This window comes from Hemibagrus wyckioides, linkage group LG02 (genome assembly GCF_019097595.1).
Source record: "Hemibagrus wyckioides isolate EC202008001 linkage group LG02, SWU_Hwy_1.0, whole genome shotgun sequence".
In the NCBI taxonomy this organism is placed as follows: Eukaryota; Metazoa; Chordata; class Actinopteri; order Siluriformes; family Bagridae; genus Hemibagrus; species Hemibagrus wyckioides.
Genome location: NC_080711.1, coordinates 25,863,336 through 25,880,425, shown reverse-complemented (window position 1 = coordinate 25,880,425; position 17,090 = coordinate 25,863,336). Strand labels below are relative to the sequence as shown.

At 47.8% G+C, this 17,090-nt stretch overlaps 1 protein-coding gene and 1 pseudogene across 6 annotated transcripts in view; one reads left to right on the top strand and one right to left on the bottom strand.

Annotated features, from left to right (window-relative positions):
- Positions 1 to 2,058: 2,058 nt before the first annotated feature.
- Positions 2,059 to 17,090, bottom strand: part of LOC131364614 (mucin-2-like) — a 19,804-nt pseudogene continuing 4,772 nt past the window's right edge.
- LOC131365701 (protein phosphatase 1 regulatory subunit 29) overlaps positions 14,933 to 17,090 on the top strand; it is a 107,712-nt gene continuing 105,554 nt past the window's right edge. For all 6 annotated transcript variants that reach the window (XR_009206732.1, XR_009206735.1, XR_009206737.1 and 3 more), the window contains exon 1: positions 14,933 to 15,176. The gene's annotated coding sequence lies outside the window, so the exon portion shown is untranslated. The remainder of the gene's footprint in view (positions 15,177 to 17,090) is intronic.

The window sequence follows — 17,090 nt, the reverse complement described above, 5'->3', positions numbered from 1 at the left end:
GGAGAGCCGAGAACACTTTTACAAAAACAGACAAAATAAATAATCAGTTCTCCTTAAACTTAAACAGTTTTTTTCTGTTTAATGTAATGACAGACTTTTTAAAAGACAGACTTTTTATTAAACAATGATGAAATGAGTACTTTAATTTGTATTACAATATTATATTATTACAGCACAAGGCTGAGCTTTTTTCTTTTAACAATTTTGTTATCTCCGTTCTTAGTGAATCTCGAATCAGAAATCAGATAGACGTTTCTATATTTAAATTTTTAAATTACAATTTTTTTTACCTTATCATTAACTAATGCCGATATAAAAATAATTTATTAAATGATTTACATTTGCAGTTATAGCATTCCTTTATGCACTAAGAAGTGCATGAAATTTCTTTACCATTAAGTGTGGAGCAGTGTGCTCTTAAAATGACAAGAGAACAAACACCTGAGTGATAAATCCTCGAGTCAGTCCAGACACGGTGCGTTTAGGGATTTCTACCACTAGAGGGCAGCACTCTCTCAGTCACACACTCAGGCACGCTGTGTGCCTCAGTAGCGTTTAATAATCACATCGAACTGTCTGAGAAACTTGTCTAACTATCTCACATCTCCGCAACTGAGTTTGTGAGACACATCAAACACTTTATTTGTCCTTTAGATTATAAGATAATACAATAATGAGATAATAAGATGATGAGCAGCTTGGCAGTAAATCTGTTCATTCTGTAAAAAACGTGACTGTGTCTGTAGTGAGGGGAATCAGATCTTCTCCAAAACTCTTAAAATCCATAAAAACATCCAGAATGCTTGCTCACCACACACACACACACTTAATGAAGTGTGGTGATGAATAATTAAAGGAACTCTCAGGACACATTTGAGATGTTGTGAGAATAGTTTATCATCTAGATCTGCAGAATGAAAGAAACAGGAGTCAGTGAGTCGGTTCAGTGAGTCAGTTCAGTGAGTCGAGTAGAGGTGGAGTTTTTCTGAAAGCTCTTTGAGGTGCAGACTCCAGTTCTCTGCTGCTCTGTAATGATTGTGTAATGTTAAATGTTGATTAGTTGTTAGAAGACATCAGTGTGTGTGGTGTAGAGATGAAATATGATGTAGAACACATTTCCCTGCACACACAAACACATTTTTTCTTGATATTAAGATCATCACTGTTTTTAGCTGAAGCTGGAGATAGAGAGGTAAATAATGAGCTTCACTTCATTGTATCAGCACACAAGTTTATGGCTGAAACAGACGTGGTCCTAATTTCCATCCCGTTACTCACTCTGTGCTTTTGTCTATAATTCATTTTTTATCCTTCATCTTTGTTGCTGTTGTATATGCCATGATTCAGTGTGGAGCACTGAGCTGAGCTAGCTTTTATTCCTCATCTGTTACGTCACTAAAAGCTGGATCATTGTGAAGGATCTGCGAATGCAGCTGAAAAACACGGCCTTTATTAGAGAGAGCTTTAAAGACACAGACTGTGAATCATTCCTCATCTTCAATCTGACACAATCTTTCAGCTACAGGTGAAGTTTAGAATATATATTTTATAAAAAGCAGAACATGAACAATAAATAAAAATATCATAAATCAAATGATCCTCTAATTTAGCTAGTAGATAACACCAGAATTAGCAGGATGAGCTGTTGCTATAGAAACGATAAGGTATCAGAGCAGGTGCATTAATATAAAGCTGTGCTACAGTCAGAGCTGCCGTTAGAGAGAATTAATCAACACCTGATCCACCAATCAGAGTCCAGAAATCAGCAGCAGCTCTGTGAGATAAAACCATCAGCTCACCCAAGGTTTTATTAACATTAAGGTTCTAGTAATGTTTAATTTCTGGAACATTCAGCCCTCTCTCAAAATGGGTGACATTTGAATAAATGTCAAGATGTTTCTGCACTGGGGATGTTGGCAAGCCATGATTACAAAGTCACCGATTTTCAGAAGTTTGCTGAACATTTACTTTTTCAGTAACATTACACCATAAAATTCTACTAGTGTTAGCCTACTGTGCAGCCTGGAAGGATCATCTACTGAGGAGAACCTTCAAATATCAGCATATACAGAGGATGTAGGAGAGGACGTAGGAGAGGATGTAGGTGAGGACGAAGGAGAGGATACAGATCAGGACGAAGGAGAGGACGTAGGAGAGGATGTAGGTGAGGATGTAGGAAAGGATGTAGGATAGGACGTAGGTGAGGACGAAGGAGAGGACGTAGGAGAGGACATAGGAGAGGACGTGGGAGAGGACGTAGGTGAGGACGAAGGAGAGGACGTAGGAGAGGACGTAGGTGAGGACGAAGGAGAGGACATAGGTGAGGACGTAGGAAAGGAGGTAGGAGAGGATGTAGGTGAGGACGTAGGAAAGGAGGTATGAGAGGATGTAGGTGAGGACGTAGGAGAGGACGTAGGTGAGGACGTAGGAGAGGACGTAGATGAGGTTGTAGGAGAGGACGAAGGAGAGGACGTAGGAGAAGATGTAGGTGAGGACGAAGGAGAGGACGTAGGAGAGGATGTAGGTGAGGACGTAGGAGAGGACGTAGATGAGGTCATAGGAGAGGACGAAGGAGAGGACGTAGGAGAGGATGTAGGTGAGGACGTAGGAGAGGACGTAGATGAGGTCGTAGGAGAGGACGAAGGAGAGGACGTAGGAGAGGATGTAGGTGAGGACGTAGGAGAGGACGTAGATGAGGTCGTAGGAGAGGACGAAGGAGAGGACGTAGGAGAGGATGTAGGTGAGGACAAAGGAGAGGATACAGGTCAGGACGAAGGAGAGGACATAGGTGAGGACATAGGAGAGGACGTCAGTGAGGATGAAGGAGAGGACGTAGGAGAGGATGCAGGAGAGGATATAGGTGAGGAAAAAGGACATAGGAGGAGAGGACGTCAGTGAGGATGAAGGAGAGGATGTAGGTGAGGACGAAGGAGAGGACATAGGTGAGGACGTAGCTGAGGACGAAAGAGAGGACACAGGAGAGGATGTAGGTGAGGATGAAGGAGAGGATACAGGTCAGGACGAAGGAGAGGACGTAGGAGAGGACATTGGTGAGGACATAGGTGAGGCTGAAGGAGAGGACGTAGGTGAGGACGGAGGAGAGGACAAAGGAGAGGATGCAGGAGAGGACATAGATGAGGGAGAAGGACAGGACGTAGGAGAGGACGTAGGTGAGGACGTAGGAGAGGACATAGGAGAGGATGAAGGAGAGGACGTAGGTGACCACGAAGGAGAGGACGTAGGAGAGGACATCGGTGAGGATGAAGGAGAGGACGTAGGTGAGGACGTAGGAGAAGACGTAGGTGACCATGAAGGAGAGGACGTAGGAGAGGACATTGGTGAGGACAAAGGAGAGGACGTAGGTGAGGACGAAGGAGAGGACATAGGTGAGGACGTAGGAGAGAACATCAGTGAGGACGTAGGAGAGGACGAAGGAGAGGATGTAGGTGACCACGAAGGAGAGGACGTAGGAGAGGACATCGGTGAGGACGCAGGTGAGGACGAAGGAGAGGATGTAGGTGACCACGAAGGAGAGGACGTAGGAGAGGACATCGGTGAGGACGAAGGAGAGGACGCAGGTGAGGACGAAGGAGAGGACGTAGGTGAGGACGTAGGAGCGGACGTAGGTGAGGATGTAGGAGAGGACGTAGGTGATCACGAAGGAGAGGACGTAGGAGAGGACATCGGTGAGGACGAAGGAGAGGACATCGGTGAGGACGAAGGAGAGGACGCAGGTGAGGACGAAGGAGAGGACGTAGGTGAGGACGTAGGAGAGGACAAAGGAGAGGATGCAGGAGAGGACATAGGTGAGGGAGAAGGACAGGATGTAGGAGAGGACGTAGGAGAGGACGAAGGAGAGGATGTAAGTGACCATGAAGGAGAGGACATCAGTGAGGACGAAGGAGAGGTCGTAGGTGAGGACGTAGGAGGGGACGTAGGTGAGGACGTAGGAGAGGACATAGGCGATCACGAAGGAGAGGACGTAGGAGAGGACATTGGTGAGGACGAAGGAGAGGACATCGGTGAGGACGAAAGGAGAGGACGCAGGTGAGGACGTAGGAGAGGATGTAGGTGACCATGAAGGAGAGGACATCAGTGAGGACGCAGGTGAGGACGTAGGAGGGGACGTAGGTGAGGACGTAGGTGATCACGAAGGAGAGGACGAAGGAGAGGATGAAGGAGAGGATGCAGGTGAGGATGTAGGAGAGGACGAAGGAGAGGACGTAGGAGAGGACGAAGGAGAGGACGTAGGTGAGGACACAGGAGAGGACGTAGGTGAGGATGAAGGAGAGGACGTAGGTGAGGCTGTAGGAGAGGACGTAGGTGAGGACGAAGGAGAGGACGTAGGAGAGGACGAAGGAGAGGATGCAGGAGAGGACATAGGTGAGGAAGAAGGACAGGATGTAGGACAGGACGTAGGAGAGGACGTCGGTGAGGACGACGGAGAGGGTGTAGGAGAGGACGTAGGAGAGGACATAGGTGAGGACGAAGGACAGGACGTAGGAGAGGACATTGGTGAGGATGAAGGAGAGGACGTAGGTGAGGCTGTAGGAGAGGACCAAGGAGAGGATGTAGGAGAGGACGTAGGTGAGGACGCAGGAGAGGACGTAGGAGAGGACATCAGTGAGGACGAAGGAGAGGACGTAGGTGAGGACGTAGGAGAGGACGAAGGAGAGGACGTCGGTGAGGACGTAGGAGAGGACGAAGGAGAGGACGTCGGTGAGGATGTAGGAGAGGACGTTGATAGACGGTGAGGACGTAGGAGAGGACGTCGGTGAGGACGTAGGAGAGGACGTAGGTGAGGACGACGGAGAGGGCGTAGGAGAGGACGAAGGAGAGGACGTAGGTGAGGACGAAAGAGAGGACGTAGGTGAGGACATAGGAGAGGCTGTCGGTGAGGACGTAGGAGAGGATGTAGGAGAGGACGTAGGTGAGGATGAAGGAGAGGACGTTGGTGAGGATGAAGGAGAGGACGTAGGTGAGGAACAAGGACAGGATGTAGGAGAGGACGTTGATAGACGTTGGTGAGGACGTAGGAGAGGACGTCGGTGAGGATGTAGGTGAGGACGACGGAGAGGGCGTAGGAGAGGACGAAGGAGAGGACATAGGTGAGGACGTAGGAGAGAACGTAGGAGAGGATGTAGGAGAGGACGTAGGAGAGGATGAAGGAGAGGACGTAGGTGAGGACGAAGGAGAGGATGTAGGTGAGGATGAAGGAGAGAATTTAGGTGAGGATGTAGGAGAGGACGTTGGTGAGGATGAAGGAGAGGACGTTGGTGAGGACGAAGGAGAGGATGTAGGTGACCACAAAGGAGAGGACGTAGGAGAGGACATCGGTGAGGACGCAGGTGAGAACAAAGGAGAGGTCGTAGGTGAGGACGTAGGAGGGGACGTAGGTGAGGACGTAGGAGAGGACATCGGTGAGGACGAAGGAGAGGACATCGGTGAGGACGCAGGTGAGGACGAAGGAGAGGACGTAGGAGAGGATGTAGGTGAGGACGAAGGAGAGGACATCGGTGAGGACAAAGGAGAGGACATAGGTGAGGATGTAGCTGAGGACGAAGGAGAGGACATAGGAGAGGACAGGGGATGTAGGTGAGGACGTAGGTGATCACGAAGGAGAGGACGTAGGAGAGGATGAAGGAGAGGACGCAGGTGAGGACGAAGGAGAGGACGAAGAAGAGGACATAGGTGAGGACGTAGGAGAGGACATAGGTGAGGACGGAGAGGACATAGGTGAGGACGTAGCTGAGGACGAAGGAGAGGACATAGGAGAGGATGTAGGTGAGGACGAAGGAGAGGTTACAGGTCAGGACAAAGGAGAGGATTTAGGAGCGGAAATAGGCAAGGACGAAGGAGAGGACATAGGTGAGGACGAAGGAGAGGACGTAGGTGAGGACAAAGGAGAGGACGTAGGAGAGGACATTGGTAAGGATGAAGGAGAGGACGTAGGTGAGGACGTAGGAGAGGACGTTGGTGAGGATGAAGGAGAGGACGTAGGTGAGGACGAAGGAGAGGACGTAGGAGAGGACGTTGGTGAGGATGAAGGAGAGGACATAGGTGAGGGCGAAGGAGAGGACGTAGGTGAGGACAAAGGAGAGGACGTAGGAGAGGACGTTGGTGAGGATGAAGGAGAGGACGTAGGTGAGGACGAAGGAGAGGACGTAGGAGAGGACGTTGGTGAGGATGAAGGAGAGAACATAGGTGAGGCTGTAGGAGAGGACGTAGGAGAGGACATAGGAGAGGACGTAGGTGAGGACGAAGTAGAGGACGTAGGTGAGGACGCAGGAGAGGATGTAGGAGAGGAGGTCGGTGAGGACGAAGGAGAGGACGTAGGGGAGGACGAAGGAGAGGATGCAGGAGAGGACATAGGTGAGAAAGAAGGACAGGATGTGAGAGAGGACGTAGGAGAGGACGAAGGAGAGGACGTAGGAGAGGACATAGGTGAGGACGTAGGAGAGGACGAAGGACAGGACGTAGAAGAGGACATTTGTGAGAATGAAGGAGAGGACGTAGGTGAGGCTGTAGGAGTGGATGAAGGAGAGGACGTAGGAGAGGACGTTGGTGAGAATGAAGGAGAGGACGTAGGTGAGGCTGTAGGAGAGGACGAAGGAGAGGACATAGGTGAGGACGTAGGAGAGGACGTAGTTGAGGACGAAGGACGTAGGTGAGGACGAAAGAGAGGACATAGGTGAGGACGTAGGAGAGGACGTATGAGAGGATGTAGGAGAGGACGTAGGTGAGGATGTAGGAGAGGACGTAGGAGAGGACGAAGGAGAGGACGTAGGTGAGGACGAAGGAGAGGACGTAGGTGAGGACGCAGGAGAGGACGTAGGTGAGGACGCAGGAGAGGACACAGGAGAGGACGTAGGTGAGGACGAAGGAGAGGATGTAGGTGAGGATGAAGGAGAGAATTTAGGTGAGGATGTAGGAGAGGACGTTGGTGAGGACGAAGGAGAGGACGTAGGTGAGGCTGTAGGAGAGGACATAGGAGAGGATGTAGGTGAGGACATAGGAGAGGACATAGGTGAAGACGAAGGAGAGGATGTAGGTGAGGACATCGGTGAGGACAAAGGAGAGGACGTAGGTGAGGACGCAGAAGAGGACGTAGGAGAGGACGTAGGTGAGGACGAAGGAGAGGATGTAGGAGAGGATGTAGGTGAGGACGAAGGAGAGGATGTAGGTGAGCATGAAGGAGAGGATGTAGGAGAGGATTTAGGTGAGGACAAAGGAGAGGACGTAGGTGAGGATGTAGGTGAGGACATAGGTGAAGATGAAGGAGAGGATGTAGGTGAGGACATCGGTGAGGACAAAGGAGAGGACGTAGGTGAGGACGCAGAAGAGGACGTAGGAGAGGACGAAGGAGAGGATGTAGGAGAGGATGTAGGTGAGGACGAAGGAGAGGATGTAGGAGAGGATTTAGGTGAGCATGAAGGAGAGGATGTAGGAGAGGATTTAGGTGAGGACAAAGGAGAGGACATAGGTGAGGACGCAGGAGAGGACGTAGGTGAGGCTGTAGGAGAGGACGTAGGAGAGGATGTAGGTGAGGACGTAGGAGAGGATGTAGGTGAGGACATAGGTGAGAATGAAGGAGAGGATGTAGGAGAGGATTTAGGTGAGGATGAAGGAGAGTGTTTGGAAGAGGATGTAGATGAGGATGTAGGAGAGGGTGTGGAAGAAGATGTAGGTGAGGATGTAGGAGAGGGTGCGGAAGAGGGTGTAGGAGAGGGTGTAGGTGAGGATGTAGGAGAGGGTGTGGAAGAGGATGTAGGTGAGGATGTAGGAGAGGGTGTGGAAGAGGGTGTAAATGAGGATGTAGGAGAGGGTGTGGAAGAGGGTGTAAATGAGGATGTAGGAGAGGGTGTGGAAGAGGGTGTAAATGAGGATGTAGGAGAGGGTGTGGAAGAGGATGTAGATGAGGATGTAGGAGAGGGTGTGGAAGAGGATGTAGGTGAGGATGTAGGAGAGGGTGTGGAAGAGGATGTAGGTGAGGATGTAGGAGAGGGTGTGGAAGAGGGTGTAGGTGAGGATGTAGGAGAGAGTGTGGAAGAAGATGTAAGTGAGGATGTAGGAGAGGGTGTGGAAGAGGGTGTAGGTGAGGATGTAGGAGAGGGTGTGGAAGAGGGTGTAGGTGAGGATGTAGGAGAGGGTGTGGAAGAGGGTGTAAATGAGGATGTAGGAGAGGGTGTGGAAGAGGATGTAGGTGAGGATGTAGGAGAGGGTGTGGAAGAGGGTGTAGGTGAGGATGTAGGAGAGGGTGTGGAAGAGGGTGTAGGTGAGGATGTAGGAGAGGGTGTGGAAGAGGATGTAAGTGAGGATGTAGGAGAGGGTGTGGAAGAAGATGTAGATGAGGATGTAGGAGAGGGTGTGGAAGAGGATGTAGGTGAGGATGTAGGAGAGGGTGTGGAAGAGGGTGTAGGTGAGGATGTAGGAGAGGGTGTAGGTGAGGATGTAGGAGAGGGTGTGGAAGAGGGTGTAAATGAGGATGTAGGAGAGGGTGTGGAAGAGGATGTAGGTGAGGATGTAGGAGAGGGTGTGGAAGAAGATGTAGGTGAGGATGTAGGAGAGGGTGCGGAAGAGGGTGTAGGAGAGGGTGTAGGTGAGGATGTAGGAGAGGGTGTGGAAGAGGATGTAAATGAGGATGTAGGAGAGGGTGTGGAAGAGGGTGTAAATGAGGATGTAGGAGAGGGTGTGGAAGAGGGTGTAAATGAGGATGTAGGAGAGGGTGTGGAAGAAGATGTAGATGAGGATGTAGGAGAGGGTGTGGAAGAGGATGTAGGTGAGGATGTAGGAGAGGGTGTGGAAGAAGATGTAGGTGAGGATGTAGGAGAGGGTGTGGAAGAGGGTGTAGGAGAGGGTGTAGGTGAGGATGTAGGAGAGGGTGTGGAAGAGGATGTAGGAGAGGGTGTGGAAGAAGATGTAGATGAGGATGTAGGAGAGGGTGTGGAAGAGGATGTAGGTGAGGATGTAGGAGAGGGTGTGGAAGAGGGTGTAGGAGAGGGTGTAGGTGAGGATGTAGGAGAGGGTGTGGAAGAGGATGTAGGTGAGAATGTAGGAGAGGGTGTGGAAGAGGATGTAGGTGAGGATGTAGGAGAGGGTGTGGAAGAAGATGTAGATGAGGATGTAGGAGAGGGTGTAGGTGAGGATGTAGGAGAGGGTGTGGAAGAGGATGTAGGAGAGGGTGTAGGTGAGGATGTAGGAGAGGGTGTGGAAGAGGATGTAGGAGAGGGTGTAGATGAGGATGTAGGAGAGGGTGTGGAAGAGGATGTAGGTGAGGATGTAGGAGAGGGTGTGGAAGAGGGTGTAGGAGAGGGTGTAGGTGAGGATGTAGGAGAGGGTGTGGAAGAGGATGTACGTGAGAATGTAGGAGAGGGTGTGGAAGAGGATGTAGGTGAGAATGTAGGAGAGGGTGTGGAAGAGGATGTAGGTGAGGATGTAGGAGAGGGTGTGGAAGAGGATGTAGGTGAGGATGTAGGTGAGGATGTAGGAGAGGGTGTGGAAGAGGGTGTAGGTGAGGATGTAGGAGAGGGTGTAGGTGAGGATGTAGGAGAGGGTGTGGAAGAGGATGTAGGAGAGGGTGTAGATGAGGATGTAGGAGAGGGTGTAGGTGAGGATGTAGGAGAGGGTGTGGAAGAGGATGTAGGTGAGGATGTAGGAGAGGGTGTGGAAGAGGGTGTAGGTGAGAATGTAGGAGAGGGTGTGGAAGAGGATGTAGGTGAGAATGTAGGAGAGGGTGTGGAAGAGGATGTAGGTGAGGATGTAGGAGAGGGTGTGGAAGAGGATGTAGGTGAGGATGTAGGTGAGGATGTAGGAGAGGGTGTGGAAGAGGGTGTAGGTGAGGATGTAGGAGAGGGTGTAGGTGAGGATGTAGGAGAGGGTGTGGAAGAGGATGTAGGAGAGGGTGTAGATGAGGATGTAGGAGAGGGTGTAGGTGAGGATGTAGGAGAGGGTGTGGAAGAGGATGTAGGTGAGGATGTAGGAGAGGGTGTGGAAGAAGATGTAGGTGAGGATGTAGGAGAGGGTGTGGAAGAGGATGTAGGTGAGGATGTAGGAGAGGGTGTAGGTGAGGATGTAGGAGAGGGTGTGGAAGAGGATGTAGGAGAGGATGTAGGAGAGGGTGTAGGTGAGGATGTAGGAGAGGGTGTGGAAGAAGATGTAGATGAGGATGTAGGAGAGGGTGTGGAAGAGGATGTAGGTGAGGATGTAGGAGAGGGTGTAGGTGAGGATGTAGGAGAGGGTGTGGAAGAGGATGTAGGTGAGGATGTAGGAGAGGGTGTAGGTGAGGATGTAGGAGAGGGTGTGGAAGAGGGTGTAAATGAGGATGTAGGAGAGGGTGTGGAAGAGGATGTAGGTGAGGATGTAGGAGAGGGTGTGGAAGAAGATGTAGGTGAGGATGTAGGAGAGGGTGTGGAAGAGGGTGTAGGTGAGGATGTAGGAGAGGGTGTAGGTGAGGATGTAGGAGAGGGTGTAGGTGAGGATGTAGGAGAGGGTGTGGAAGAGGATTTAGGTGAGGATGTAGGAGAGGGTGTAGGTGAGGATGTAGGAGAGGGTGTGGAAGAGGATTTAGGTGAGGATGTAGGAGAGGGTGTAGGTGAGGATGTAGGAGAGGGTGTGGAAGAGGATGTAGGTGAGGATGTAGGAGAGGGTGTGGAAGAAGATGTAGATGAGGATGTAGGAGAGGGTGTGGAAGAGGATTTAGGAGAGGATGTAGGAGAGGATGTAGGAGAGGGTGTAGGTGAGGATGTAGGAGAGGGTGTAGGTGAGGATGTAGGAGAGGGTGTGGAAGAGGGTGTAGGTGAGGATGTAGGAGAGGATGTGGAAGAGGATTTAGGAGAGGATGTAGGAGAGGGTGTAGGTGAGGATGTAGGAGAGGGTGTAGGTGAGGATGTAGGAGAGGGTGTAGGAGAGGGTGTAGGTGAGGATGTAGGAGAGGGTGTGGAAGAGGATTTAGGAGAGGATGTAGGAGAGGGTGTAGGTGAGGATGTAGGAGAGGGTGTGGAAGAGGATTTAGGTGAGGATGTAGGAGAGGGTGTAGGTGAGGATGTAGGAGAGGGTGTGGAAGAGGATGTAGGTGAGGATGTAGGAGAGGGTGTGGAAGAAGATGTAGGTGAGGATGTAGGAGAGGGTGTGGAAGAGGATGTAGGTGAGGATGTAGGAGAGGGTGTAGGTGAGGATGTAGGAGAGGGTGTGGAAGAGGATTTAGGAGAGGATGTAGGAGAGGGTGTAGGTGAGGATGTAGGAGAGGGTGTAGGTGAGGATGTAGGAGAGGGTGTAGGTGAGGATGTAGGAGAGGGTGTAGGTGAGGATGTAGGAGAGGGTGTGGAAGAGGATGTAGGTGAGGATGTAGGAGAGGGTGTGGAAGAAGATGTAGATGAGGATGTAGGAGAGGGTGTGGAAGAGGATTTAGGAGAGGATGTAGGAGAGGGTGTAGGTGAGGATGTAGGAGAGGGTGTAGGTGAGGATGTAGGAGAGGGTGTAGGTGAGGATGTAGGAGAGGGTGTAGGTGAGGATGTAGGAGAGGGTGTAGAAAAGGATGTGTCTCACACACACACTCTCTCTCCTCTTCTACTATTTTCAAAGTGAATTTTAGATGTTCAAAAAAGGAGAACATACTGAAATTTCCTCATGCCTGACGCAAACAAAACATTCCTTCATCTCTGTTCTCAGGTTTAATCACAGCAGACCTCAGGTTCCTCAACTCCAGCATGGACACCCATCTCACACCCCGTGTCCAGGTTTGTTGCTCATCGTCCACAGACAGGTGTGAAGTCTGAAAGACTGACAGAGTGAGAGAAGGAGTGAGGAAGAGAATGACGATGTGAGATGAGGAGGGAGAGGAAAGGCGTGTGTGGGTTTTTTAAGCAGTCTGACCAACATGTCTTTTCCTCTACCTTGGCTCATTGCTCCTCTCACTTTTGCGGCCTGTTGCCATGGGAACGCAGCTGCAGCACCAGAGTCGTGAGTCTGAGAGTCTAGAGGTTTCTACTTAGTAAACACGCTCACAGGTCCTCATCGGGCTGAGGATCTAATGTGACAGGCTGCAACTTGCTCACTGCACGATGGCAGAAGGAAAATTGGTCAGAACGCTCAGAACAGGACAATATTCCTTAGCACAAGCACCTCAGAGCATCAGCCAGGGATTTACTGCAGCTCAGCCTTCACGCAGTGACATTCCTGCTCACAAAAAACTAAACAGTGATGGACACCACCTGCAGGTTTCGATCCTCACAGTTCACCAACCACACATTACAAATCAGAACGTGACTCTGAAGGAGAGAAGATAATTAATACTCACAATTCAGACATCACAATAAAGTGATTAAGTGTTTAACAAAATATTTTAACTGCTGGACTGAAAATTAAACACCATCCAGAACATATCTGCTCCCACGGTGGTCCACTTCCACTGATTGTGTAGAGGGGTGCCAAAACTTTGTGCAAAGCAACAACCTGATGTCAGTCAGTAATTGTAAACATACAGAGTGACCTGAGTGGGAGGCAGCCCTGATAAACTGATGGACTTCTACATGGACTTGGTGGATGATGGATGGTGTGGATTCATTTACTGATCTTCAGAAACAACTGCTCCTGGTCACATGGTCACACCTGCTCCAGTGTCTATCCCCAGGAATGCTGGGTGTGATGGAACACATCCTGGATGATGCCTGTTGATATATTCTATATCTGGGCACGCTCTGTCCTGGGCTGACTCTGGCTCTTGGCTGAGTGTCACCGTTTGTTTATGACCTCATCTTATTACCGTGATATCCTTTGTTTTGTCCTAGAAATTCTTTCTGTTCTGTTTTGAGAACATGTGCTGAACACAGACACTCAGTGACAGTTCCGTCTTCCGTATCTTAGATTGTAGTAAACTCACAAAACTTCCAGTGAACACGTCAACACCACGTCTGTTTCTGCTGACGTCTTTTGTTTACCTATAGATAACTAGAATGTTGCTTTTCCAGAAGAAAATGCGAATGTGATTACGAAAAGCAAAGCGCTATGTTGCTTAAATTATTGCAAGACATTCTCAAATAATATATACAAGCTAAAGTGAAAACGAACTAGTGTGTGCGCTCTGCTTAAATGTCCATATGGAAACCAGGAAGTGAAAAATTCATATAAAATAAACTATAATACTTATCAGCATGAAAAGTAACAGCACACTTAAGCACAACATGAGCAATATTTTAGCGTTGGAACCATGTTTCTAGCTATTACCGTTTAGGACTAGTAGTGCGCCCAGGAACCAAAATAATAATAATAATAATAATAATAAAGAGTGACGATAACAATGAAGATTATACCTTTGTTCTGTATAAATACTCCCTGTTTATCTCATTGAATTTCGAAGAGTTCTGCTATTCAATCACTGTCTCTGCATGGTTCTTTAGCATCTCTTCCCTGAATTCAGATCTAGAGGCAGCAGCAGCAGCACGAGGATTTTCTCAGAGTGAAAATTCTAACACCTGTCCATCACAGGACTCAATGTACACATACCTTTAAACAGCTTGGGGTAATTTAGTGCAGCCAGACCAGGAAATGATGAGAATTCAGAGGAAACCCTATGGAGATGAAACTCCACAAAGACAGAAACCAGGATGGTCAGGAGGTCAGGATGAAAGCTGTAGCCATGAGGAGACAGAACCATGTTCCATCCAGGTGTGGTGGTCTTCACTGAAAGTCCTGAATGTATTAAATTCTTAGTGTCTGATTTCTGTAAGAAAGGTTACTTTGGGCATTTCATTTCTGTTCCTTGAGGTTCAAGATTGTTCATTAGTGTGTGTGACCTCCAGCTGCAAGAATATCTGTACTGTATGTACATTTCTTCCATCACAGATATCTTTTTAAGCTCCACCACTTCACCCCACTTTCTGGTGAAACTCAGAAAGCCAGTAGAATATCAAGAAACATCTTTAGGGGTCCCACCAGTGGCAGGTTCTTATGAAAGTCAGATGGAGTTACCTCACATTCTTGCAGCAGCAGCACTTTTGAGTTCTTGCTCCCTGAGTGTTGTGTGTCCCAGATTATTTCTCATGTTGACTCTCATGACCTCCGTGGAATGGAACATCTTCCTGATCCTTCTGATGTTATAAATACAATCTAGAACAAGTCAAGTTATTACTGTAAGAAGAGAAGGATCAATGTTTATTCAGATCTTCATTGATGTTTCATTATTAGTGTTCTAAATGTGAACAAAGAGTGTCTCCAGGGAGATGACCAAGTCTGGACATCAGATGTCTCCATGTTCATAATTTGTTGGTGTTGGTGTTCAGACAGGTCATTAGTAGAATAGGCTGGGCTGATGATTGGTTGGAAGGAAATCACTGGTCCATCATGGAGAAGAACGACGAGCAGCAGTATGATGAAGTAGAAATGTAGATTAATGATTTTCTTCAGTTTTGATTCAACAGGTGGACACCACAGTCACACAGTTTCCCTGGGGGACACAGTGGGACACATTTTCCTCTCACAGTTCCATCCTCATCTCAGGTTTTCTCTCTGTGTGAAGCGTCATGTGGTCTCCACATGACAATGTGGGTTTTCTTCCGGATTCTACAATTTCCTCTCAAAAACACGTCAGTGTCCCATCCAGCCAGGCTGCATTCCCAGCTAATGTCCAGTGTTCCAGGGATAGACTCTGGACTGTCACAGTGACCAGAATATAGCACTTACTGATGATGAGTGATGAACTTTACTGAGGCTCAGTGTAAGAGAATATGAAAACAGTGTCAGTGATGAAGATCAGTTTCTGAGATCCTGTATAAATATCTTCATATTTCTATTCTTTTTTTAAACGTAAATAATGTTATTTACGCTAATGTTTGTTTACGCTAACCCTGTGCTTTAAGGGTTTGTGGAGAAAGCTGTTGAATGACGTTGCCGTAAGGGGGCGTGGTCATGTCTGGCGATCATAGCAACAGCCTTCATCCGGATGGCGGATTTAAAGAGAACATTAATGTCCTGCAGAGGACTTCTGATTCTACATCCGATTCTCTTTTTTCACTTCTGATCATGGAGAAAAAAGTCATCTGAATTTACCCCTCCCCCTTTCTCTCGCCCCCTCCCCTCCCCTTCTCTCTCTCTCTCTCTCTCTCTCTCTCTCTCCATCATATCGCGGTTTCATTCATCCGTGTTCTCCTCCAGCTCGTCGTCCAGCCTCGCTCCACTCAGAGGTAGGGTTTTTAAAAAAATAAAATACAGGCTCTGATCGCTGTAGATTTACACTAATGTTACGCTAATGTTTGTGTAAAAAATCCGACAAATTCAGACAGGAGTGTGTGTGTGCGTGTGTGTGCGTGTGCGTATGAAAAACAGGAGTGTGTGCTGTATAAATGCTGAGTGAGTGTGTAGGCTGGGATTAATGTGGTGTCGGGGGTTAGTGCGCAGTCTGAACACGATGTGTGTCACCAACATCATTTTATCGCTTTTACGCAGGTTTAGATTTTTATGCGCTGTACAGTGCAGTGTGTGTGTGTGTGTGTGTGTGTGTGTGTGTGTGCACGACATGCAGTTTAATATCGGCTGATATTAATAGCTATGTGTTGCACATGTAGAGTTCTGTCGCTCAGAGTTTGTGTGTGTGTCTGACTCTGACAGATGTGAGGAGAGGATTTTGGTATTAAGTCCTCAGCAGGGTTTGTTGATGTGTGTATGTGTGTGTGTGTGTGTGTGTGATGTGAGAGATGCGCGGTGATTTTAACGCCTTCACTCGGGTGTATGAGCAGTGAGAGAATTGCGTAGTGTAGAATTACTGTTCAGGTGCGCGCGCGCGCGTGTTGTATGGTGTGAATGTTTTTAACGCTTCTTCATTGCACCGTATTAATAAAAATCAATACATAAGATGAAATTTATGATCAATGTCACACTGAATCCTCATCATTGCTGCTGTTATATTTGTGTATCAGAACATTTTCCCCAAAATTACATTTATTTCTGCAAATATGGCTTCTGCTAATTATATACGCATATATTTACATAATTTATATAATAATTTAGTGTTTGTTTGTTAGGATTTAAATATTTATATGAAATCTTTTACAAAACAGGTTGTTTGCATTATTTGAGTTTTTTTTTTTATTGTTTTATTTATTTATCCTGCAGTATTCAACAGTAATCCGCATTTAGGGAAATTCCTCTGTTCAACTTTTTACTGTGTGTGTGTGTGTGTGTGTGTGTGTGTGTGTGTGTGTGTGTGTGAAATCTCCTGAATGCAGATCATCCTGAGAGATTGAAAACTGGAAATCTGAAAACTGATCTATGTGTTTTATAAAGGAATAATCTGTCACACACACACACACACACACACACACACCTCCTGTATCTGTAACACACACACACACACACACTCTGTACTAGAATCACTACACACTGTGTACACACCTCCTGTATCTGTAACACACACACACACCTTCAGATCTGTCCAAAATAAAGAAAAACTCTCTTAGACTCCAGTCCTTGTCCTAGATACAGAGTGAGACAGGATTGATCCGGTTTCTCTGAGTGTGATGTCAGAGGTGTGTGATCCCTCAGATGATCCCTCAACTGTACCAGATCCTGAAGAGTGTGTAGTGGTTCTAGTACAGTGTGTGTGTGTTACAGATACAGGAGGTGTGTGTACACAGTGTGTAGTGATTCTAGTACAGTGTGTGTGTGTTACAGATACAGGAGGTGTGTGTACACAGTGTGTAGTGATTCTAGTACAGAGTGTGTGTGTGTATTGATTCTAGTACAGAGTGTGTGTTTGTACACAGTGTGTAGTGATTCTAGTACAGAGTGTGTGTGTGTGTGTAGTGATTCTAGTACAGAGTGTGTGTGTGTGTATTGATTCTAGTACAGAGTGTGTGTTTGTACACAGTGTGTAGTGATTCTAGTACAGAGTGTGTGTGTGTGTGTATTGATTCTAGTACAGAGTGTGTGTGTGTGTATTGATTCTAGTACAGAGTGTGTGTGTGTGTATTGATTCTAGTACAGAGTGTGTGTTTGTACACAGTGTGTAGTGATTCTAGAACAGAGTGTGTGTTACAGATACAGGAGGTGTGTGTGTATGTAGAAATAGCCTTTATTTGTCACATATACATTACAGCACA